General features: G+C 31.9%; 1 pseudogene; it reads right to left on the reverse strand.

Moving 5' to 3' along the window:
- Window positions 1-3,797: 3,797 nt before the first annotated feature.
- On the reverse strand, window positions 3,798-8,789 carry LOC109339216 (annotated as a pseudogene).
- Window positions 8,790-9,235: the final 446 nt, after the last annotated feature.

The following is a 9,235-nucleotide window of genomic DNA, read 5'->3' on the forward strand; positions in this document are numbered from 1 at the left end:
AACCATTATTTCCAGGAATGATTTCATCTCCTTTCCTCTCAAAAGGGGGCTGATGCAATCTCTAGGGTTTCGGTGCCCCTTTCTTTCTTGTTTCATTATGCAATGCTTTCTTTTAAAATATCCCTAATTGTAACATGCCTGTTTAGAAAAAAATGAAACCATAGAAAAGGCTTTGTTGAAGAAAGGCCCAATCATGGCCCCTTTATTTATACTCATTGCTTTGTTTATGTTTACTTTTTATTTTCGTTTTGTTATCTCTCTGCCTGGACAATATATGCATTATGGATTAAGTATACAAAGTGAAATCCTATTTATTATATTATATTACGCTGTCACTAAACTTGGGTTCACTTATTTTTTTTACATTTCTATATAACTTAACAAATTATATAATCAATTGGTTACAGTGCGCATTGAAACTTGTCAGGGACTATATGCATATTATTAATCAATTGGTTATTGAATGGGTGTTGATAAAAGTAAGATAATTCATATGTTTAATTGTATGAATTTGATTCAAATTTTTAAATAAATTAATTATGAGAAATTATTATTATATTTGAATTAATAACTAGGTTACAATTCGTATTGCATCGTTCTCCTTATTTCGAGTCGGGAACCAGTCGCGGTCACTTGTACTTCGTCTATTAATCTCACTCCAACTAAACTCAAACAAAATTCTAAACTTTATTTTAAAGGTAATAATGATAATAATAAATTTTAATTATTTTTTGGATATAATGGTGAGGTTACAACTCGTATTGTGTCTTTCTCTTTGCTTCGAGTCGAGAATCGATCGCGGTCATTTGTACTGCTTCTGCTATCTATTGAATTAGGAAGAAGGTAAACAATCAATGTTGACTCTTCATCTGTTAATTACACTCTAATTAAACTCAAACAAATTTCTAAACTCTATTTTTAAAAATAAGATTAATATTAATGTTTTAATTATTTTGGGATTCAATAGCCGAGTTTACGACTCGTATTGCATCTTTCTCCTCATTTCGAGCTGAGAATCGGTCACGGTCATTTGTACTGCTTCTACTATCTATCGAAGTGAGGAGAGGGTAAGCAATCAATGTTGACTCTTCGTCTATTAGTTCAACTTCAAATAAATCCAAACAATTTTAAAATTTCTAAATCTTTTAATCAAACCAAATTAAATTTTTTAAGAACTACGTAGTCTTGATTTCCCTATTGCACCCGGGGATACGTAGGAGCAATATGAACTTGTCAGACACAAATAAAAAAATAAAAAATATTTTGTTTAAGCAATTTAATTTAAATAAATTAAGGGTATTCAATGTATGCAATTAGTTAGGGTACCGTTTTATTACGGGCGAACGGGGTGCTAATACCTTCCCCAATTCGTAATCGACTCCCGAACCTGGATACCAAAAATCCAAAAGCCCAATGTGATTGGGCTTTAAAGATTTTTCTACGTTTTTAACCATAAAATGTAGTGGCGACTCTAAGAGGTCGCGTAACCGAAAATCGGGGCGCGACATTAATTTCCATTTAAATTACAATTAACTATTTATCAAACGAATTTAACGAATGTTTAGTAATTCTTCTATGGTTCGAGTCGTCTCTTATTCTTGCTTAAAGCGGAAAGAAGATCTACGGCCATCACCATCTCTACGATATTTATTACATTTAAATTTAAAATTTATTATTTATGAAACATATTATATGGAATTTGTTTAGTACAATTATAGATTGAATCGTCTTTAACTTCTTGCTTAAAGAGGTCTGCAACCAAAATTGATGTTAATTCTATTTAAAATTAATTATTGATCAAATGAATTTTACGGAATTTTTATAGTATAGTTATGGTTTGAGTCGTCTAAAACTTATTTCTTAAAGCCAGAAGAAGGTATACAACCAAGAAATTATACGACTATTAAATTTAAATCATTCTATTTTAAATTTTACTTTTAACTCAATTAAAATTTTAAATCAAACAAATAAACTAATACTTTTTAAACTCAAAACCACGTCTTGAATGCAACATTTCACTCACGGATAGGTAGGAGTGAGACAAACTATTGTCACACACAATTGACTTCCCCTAATCCCTAATTGACTTATGATATCAAAAATTAGGTTAAAAGACAATTTTATCCTATTTGTGCATAAATATTGTTTTCAATGTTTAACTACAAACAACATAGTGACAACTCCAAATCTTTTGGAAGAGGTCAAAATCGAGTTCACATATTCCAAAGTCATAGAGGCAATATTCAATCGAAAATCAGGTTGTGACAACTGACCTCTACAATAGGGAATACCCCTAAGAAGACATGCCCAAAATTGTTAATTATATGGACTAAAATAACCCTTTTTTTCTAAAAAAAATGTTCTTTATAGTGTTTGTGGTGGGTATTTATTTTTAATAAAAGTTTGCATGATTCCTACACACTAACATTTGATACTTGAGTTTGCATACACATATGCCCTAAACCCGAGTATTAGTGATCAGGATTTGAGATATAAGGGACATTTTTTGTTGGTGTTGGTCAAGATTCATATTTGGTATTAGGAGGATGGACCACCTAGATTATCTCTGGTATCATGAGTTAGTGGCTTGAGGGGCTAGACTCTTCTCGTTTCCAGCCTACAATATTTTGTTTACTTTTTTCGAGATTGAATGAAGTCTGATGACCTAGAATTTTAGAATTTTTATCAAGTCCACCTTAAATAAGACATAGTACCTGGCCATAGGATTGTGATCTTTGGACTATCCAAAACTTTGTCATTGTACTATGTGCTGGTCTTGACAAATTGTAGGTTTAGTGCAAGAAACAAATATGGATCCCTAATTTAACTATACTAAGCTTCAACATCAAATAATTGAATTATCTAATATTTTTCAATAAGTTGTGAATAAAAAAGATCTCTTGAAAATTCAAAATATACTTTATTTTCTAGCTAGATTCTTGTGATTCATTGAGAATTTGAATCTAATATACTTTTATGAGCTCATCTTCTTAATGAGGGTTAAATAATCTCATATTTTTCTTATATTAGTTCACACTCTTATTTCAATTATACATCAATTATATAATAATATAAAACAATGATCGTTACAACCAACAAAATATTGAACGGATTTATGCGTAGAGTAATAATAATTGTTAACACAACAAATTTAAAAAGAATAAAACATTAACATACTTGTGATATAGTGATAAAATTAGTTGTATAGGTAAAAAGATATTTACCCCCATTATTAAATATTATATAGTATAATATTTCCATTAATCAAACATTATATAATCTATATTTTATATTTTATAGTAAATTTTAGTAATTGATGACAAAAAATATCATATACATATATGATATTATTTTCATTTAATAATTACTAGAAAATTTATAAGTTTATAATTAAACTTGAAAATCATTAGATATTCATGGGTACATACATAAATACCTTGATATAGGTTTCGATATACACATAGGTAGAGCTGTCAATTTTGGAAGCCACCCATTTTTCAGGTGAGATCGGGTTGGGCAAAAGTTATCTCAATTTGTAAATTCAGTAATAAACTCAACTTGGAAAATGAAATGTGCTAAATGGGTTGGCTCTTGGATATTAGTTTTTTTTATTTAAAAAAAACATCAAACTATGTATTCATCATATGGCATAATTCATTATTCATTGCATACTTGAATATTTTTACACTGACACAAAAATATAAGAGATCTAAAGTATAATTCAAAGGATAAAAGAGCTTCTATATTATTTTTCACTTAAAATATACATAAATACAAAATATAAGCATTATTTAACATGTGTAAACCAAAACCTAATCCCCATATAAAAATGAATTCCATTATTTATAAAAGCTTTATAAGACTCCAAATGAGCAAAACTCAATTCCTCAATCTTTCACTCTCCAATAGCAAGAGGCACAAACTCGGCCTAGGATCATAAGAATAACATAATACATTAGTAAGTCGATGAAAAGAAATTTTTTCCCTTTTTGTCATATATCTCTCCTAAAGAGTCACTTCTATTATACAAAGTGTGTATTAGTTCCATTTTTTATTGATCAGAAAAGTCAAATACCAATTTTATATTTTCTAACCAATAAAAATGAAATGATATATGGTGTGATATACATTTTGGGATAGAACATGTATGGAGTTGAATGAAGAATATGCATTTTATGAGATAAAATATTGCACTGTATCCCATTATCAATTTCAATAGCTTAGAAAAACAAACAAATTTAAATCATAAGTAAATAAGTGAAACCATTAAAAGGGTAATGAGAGAATATATATACCAATTTGCGGTACTTGAGTGCATAGAACATATCAAGGTAACGTTTTCTTTCACGGTGGTCAAGGTCAGTCACATGCTTCCAAAAGCCATAGACACTAGTAGAGTTAAAAGCCTTTCAGAGTAAATTTGCCATGTATACCTTTCGAACCAAGGAAATTAAGAGAAAGTTCAATCACATCTCTATAAGAAATATCATTTAAACAACTTATTCACATATAGGTAGCATTTGACATGTAGGCAAAATAGTTTCACCTTAGTGAATCAAATTGTTATGTTTTTAATCATGTCTAGTTCTATTTTATTTATAAGATACACAAGCATAGAACAAAACTATATGCATCTTCTATCCAATTCATTCTAACATGTCTACCAACTTGTATTTTGAACTATGGTCATGGCTTCGTTGTAGAGACTCTTAAAACAATAATAGTATGGTCGCAACTGTAGTTATAGAGTACAATTTAAAACACTGCCCTACACTTGCATTATGTTAAGAAGATTTAGTGAAATTTTAGATAAAATAGGACAATGATAGTTTAATGCAATTTTTCTTACTTCTCATGAATACGCTTGAGACCACCTTGAGAGATTTTATCCCAATGAGAAGGATCTGCCTTGCTCTTCTCAAAGAAGTCGACAAGGAGATCAGCAGCATGGTTGCCATTGTAGGGGTCAATGTGGTATCCATATTTTCCATGAACAATGATCTCAGCGGGACCACCTTTGCAGGTAGCAAATGTAGGCAATCCACAAGTCATGGCCTCAATAACAGTCAAACCAAAAGCTTCATAAAAAGCAGGTTGCACAAAAGCGCCTTTTATGTCACAAATCATACGGTAGAGTTCACCATTCCGCACCCTATTCATCTGAGAGGAAATCCATCTAAATTGGCCATTCAACTTGTAGGTCTCAATTAGACCATACATCTTCTTCATTTCTGCTTTCTCTTCCAAGTCCTTGGATTCCTTCCTCCTGTCTCCAGCAACAACTACAAGGTTCACAAGCTCACGAAGGCGTGCATTCTTGCCATACCACTCAACAAGTCCTGTAATGTTCTTCACACGGTCTAACCTTGCCATAGTGAAGATAATTGGCTTATTTCGGTCCTTCAATACACATCTGTTACAATGGTAATATTGTAGTACATTAGACATATATTTCTATTGAGTAAATTCTAAATTCAGTTCTCAAAAGATTATAGTGCATATGTTATGTTTTAAGTCAGCAGTTAAGTCCTCATTAAAGTGTAGGACTAAAGTGGTAGTAATACCTTAAATATTTATGAGACTTCATCTTACAATTAAAAAGGTTTAAGGACTTATTTGGGGATATCATTCTATTTCAAGAACTTATGTGAATGTTCACTCAATCTTTTTATTATGATAACGTAAGGGGGAAAAGTTGTGCATAAATGAGAAAGAGAGAAACTAACATGTGCTCTTCATTCTCTACATAGTTGTAAAGAAGCTTTTCAATCTCAGGGTGGAAGCTAGTCAACCTACATTTGGTTTCAGTATAGGGGAAATAAATGCTCATGTCGGCTCCTGGAGAGACAATGTTGAACTTTGGATCAAAGACATCAATACCGTGCACAACACGATAGAGTCCAGGAAGGGTGAAGGCAATGTGACTCTCATATTGTCCAATAGTATCCTTGCTGTTGAAGTACATAGCGATATTAGAATTTCAGTATGCAAATCAAAGAATAAAAACTATGCAATAATATTAAGGACAAATTTAGTGAATAAAGAGTAGCTAATTATCACCTTCCAGCAATCTCTTGGAAGGTACTAGTGATAATGAAGTCTGTGTGGTTCATTGCAAAAAGGTCCGCTGTAAATTGGCAGGAGAAGTGATATTTGTCTTCAAATGTTTCCTAGTAAATGTCAGATTCAGGATATTTTGTCTTCTCAAGTGCATGAGCAATGGTACACTACAAATAAGTATGAAGACACAGGAAAAAACTAAGGGTTCTTGATTCCAAATTAAGTATAGTCAACAAATGGTAGTAAAAAATTTAAGTAGATACTAAGGGTTTATGTAGACCAACCTGGGTTACACCTAATTTATGTGCTAATAAAGAGGCAACAATGTTTCCATCACTATAGTTTCCAATAATCAAATCAGGCTTGCCTTGCAACTCTTTGGTAAGTTCAAGAGCAACATCCTAAGGAAGAGAAGAGATAGTAAGATTAAAGTCAAATTCAAGGGAAAACTTCATAATGGTTGAACTATGTTGGCCAATTGAGTTAAGGAATTGACCTCACTGAAAGTCTCTAGGTAGGGCCAGACATCGAATCTTGACATCCATTTGCGAACAATTCCATTCTCTGTTCTGAATGGAACTCGAAGAATATGGCAATGCTCTGTACCATATACCTTCTCAATACGTTCGCCACAAGTAGTTCCTATTCATCAGGTAGAAGACGAGTAATTTGTATTTAACAACAATGAAAGGCATTTGTTAGACAAATATACATACATTATACATAAGTGTTTATGGTTTCCCTTTGAATTATTATGTGATCTGACATACAATTAGAACACGAGGTTTGATATCCAAGCCTTGTTTCTTGATGCGGTTGAGCATCTCAGTCTCTAAGGCACGAACTTGATCTAAGATGTAAACTACCTGGAATAGACAATCAAGGAAAACATGTCACTCAGACTTGATAGGTAAAATGGTATAAAAGTCGGTAAAATTTACAAATGTAGCAAGTTTTCTCAACTGACCTGGCCTTCGGTATCAGGGTATCCCAAGACATTATCTTGGGCAAAGTAACCATGTGGAGAAAGGATAACAACATTGAAAACCATAGGGATTCTTCCAAGGAATTTCTTAAGGGTGGAGGGGTCAGGTGCCTCAAGAAGATCCAAGAGAAGTTGAATTATCTCAAGAACACTCTCAGCGGTGTCACCCCACCCTCTCTCCAAACCAATTTCTTGGAGTTTGACCTCAAATTCTGAGTATGGTGTTCCAAGAGTAAGTGTGACGAGATACTCTTCAACTTTTTTCAGAACATGTTGAAGAGAATTCAGGTTTCGAATTTTGTCATTCAACATCAGAGTCTTTAAGAAACAAAGCTTTACATTCAGTAAAATTATATCGTACACATAAAAACACTGTTAAAACTAAATGTAAAGAAACAACTAACATCCCCAACTTGGTCAAAATGCGTACAATCTTTTATATACATATTGCATAATTATACATTTGCATTCCATATTTGATTAGCATGCATGGTTCAAACATAGATGTGGAAGTACCATTGGATATTCAACTCATTAAACAATATAAGAATATTCCTTATAAAGCAATATGTGTTAATTGGGACAAATTGGAAGTACCAAATCAGGGTTGAATTCATGACTAACAATATAAATTAAAGCTAATTTGGATATTCACAAGCAACTTCTTAATTTCTCAGTACCCTTAGTTGAATTATATTTTTATATCTTTGAAATAATCTGCCTCAAAATCAAATAACTCTTATCTTATTAGTATATATTTTAAAAGTATATTAGACAATATTTGATCTTGATGTATATTAATGAAGCACTAGTTCTGCTTAATGTTATGGGGGGAAATACGTGAAGAAATAATACCTTTCCGTTGTAGCTATGAAGCTTGAGAAATTCCAACAGTGGCTTCATGCTCTCCCTGTCATGGAAGAGCTTGGAGGAAAGATGGCGGTTGAGGAACTCTACACCATTACCAATTGACTTGTTCAAAGTTGGTCTTAGAAATGATACATTAAATGGTTCAAAGTCCAACTCAAGCACAAAGTTACTATTAGAACTGCATAAAACAACAATGAGAGAAATGTATTAACTTTTGCCTTAAGTCTTAATATAACATGGGATAAAAACTCAAAACAAACTCAGCAATGGAAACATCATCAAAATCAAACCTTACCTTCCATCAATAAGATCCTCCTTGAACTTGAGATACTCAGCAGCACACAACTCATTAACAACAATCGCGTGCACATCAACACGCAAATACTCCCAAACACCAGGCCTTGGACGACCAGCCAAAACTACAAATGGTGGCAATACTACAACTTCCTACACCATAAAATCCAATGAAGTAAGAAAAATTGAACAAAACCATAAACTATAGCTAGAATAATAAAAGTTCTAAGAAAAGAATATTACTTGGGTAGATCTCAAAACTTCTCCAAAGACCCCATCAATTAGTTTTTCCCTATTCTCTTTGGGAATTTCTTCACACTCGTCAATGACTTGATGGTGATGTAGGATTCCTTTACCCTTGGCTTCAATCCTTGTAGCATTACCATAAATATTTTGACATTTTTAGTGTTACTTTTACATGCTAGTACCATAATTTTAAATTTTTACCAACAATAAAAAAATTACTATAGGATTTATCATACCTTGATAGAAGGGCTAAAATTTCATTCCTAATGCCAGCGAGAGCTTCATTAAGCCTCTCCTTGAAAGAGTGAGAACAAGTCAAGTGAACAGTGGACATTTCTTGAGAAGATTCTCACCTAAAGAATTTAACAACTGCAACAACAAAAACAAGTTAAGAATTCAGTACAATAAAATAGGATAAGGTTCATACTCAAAGTCAAGTGAATAAAAATCAATAAGACAAATCAAATTAATATTGGGAAAATATAAAATTCTAAAAGGTTAAATTTTAATTAGATTACGCAACCCCAACCTCATTAACTACCTAGTCAAAAGAATATTAATTGCATATCATGTACCTTTGATCACAGCTAAGATCAATTTTTGCCTCAAATAGAGCAAGAGAATAATTGAAAGATGCTGCTTCTTTTAGCAACATCCATAACGAAATTATACTAACATTTTCAATAGCTTCTTTCATTAAAAGTTATAAATAAAATGCATGAGCTTGAATTTAAAAACTATAATATAATAAATTGATGTAGTTTAGAATATAATTTTTAT

The sequence above is a fragment of the Lupinus angustifolius genome, unplaced genomic scaffold, assembly GCF_001865875.1.
Source record: "Lupinus angustifolius cultivar Tanjil unplaced genomic scaffold, LupAngTanjil_v1.0 Scaffold_61_1, whole genome shotgun sequence".
Taxonomy (NCBI): Eukaryota; Viridiplantae; Streptophyta; class Magnoliopsida; order Fabales; family Fabaceae; genus Lupinus; species Lupinus angustifolius.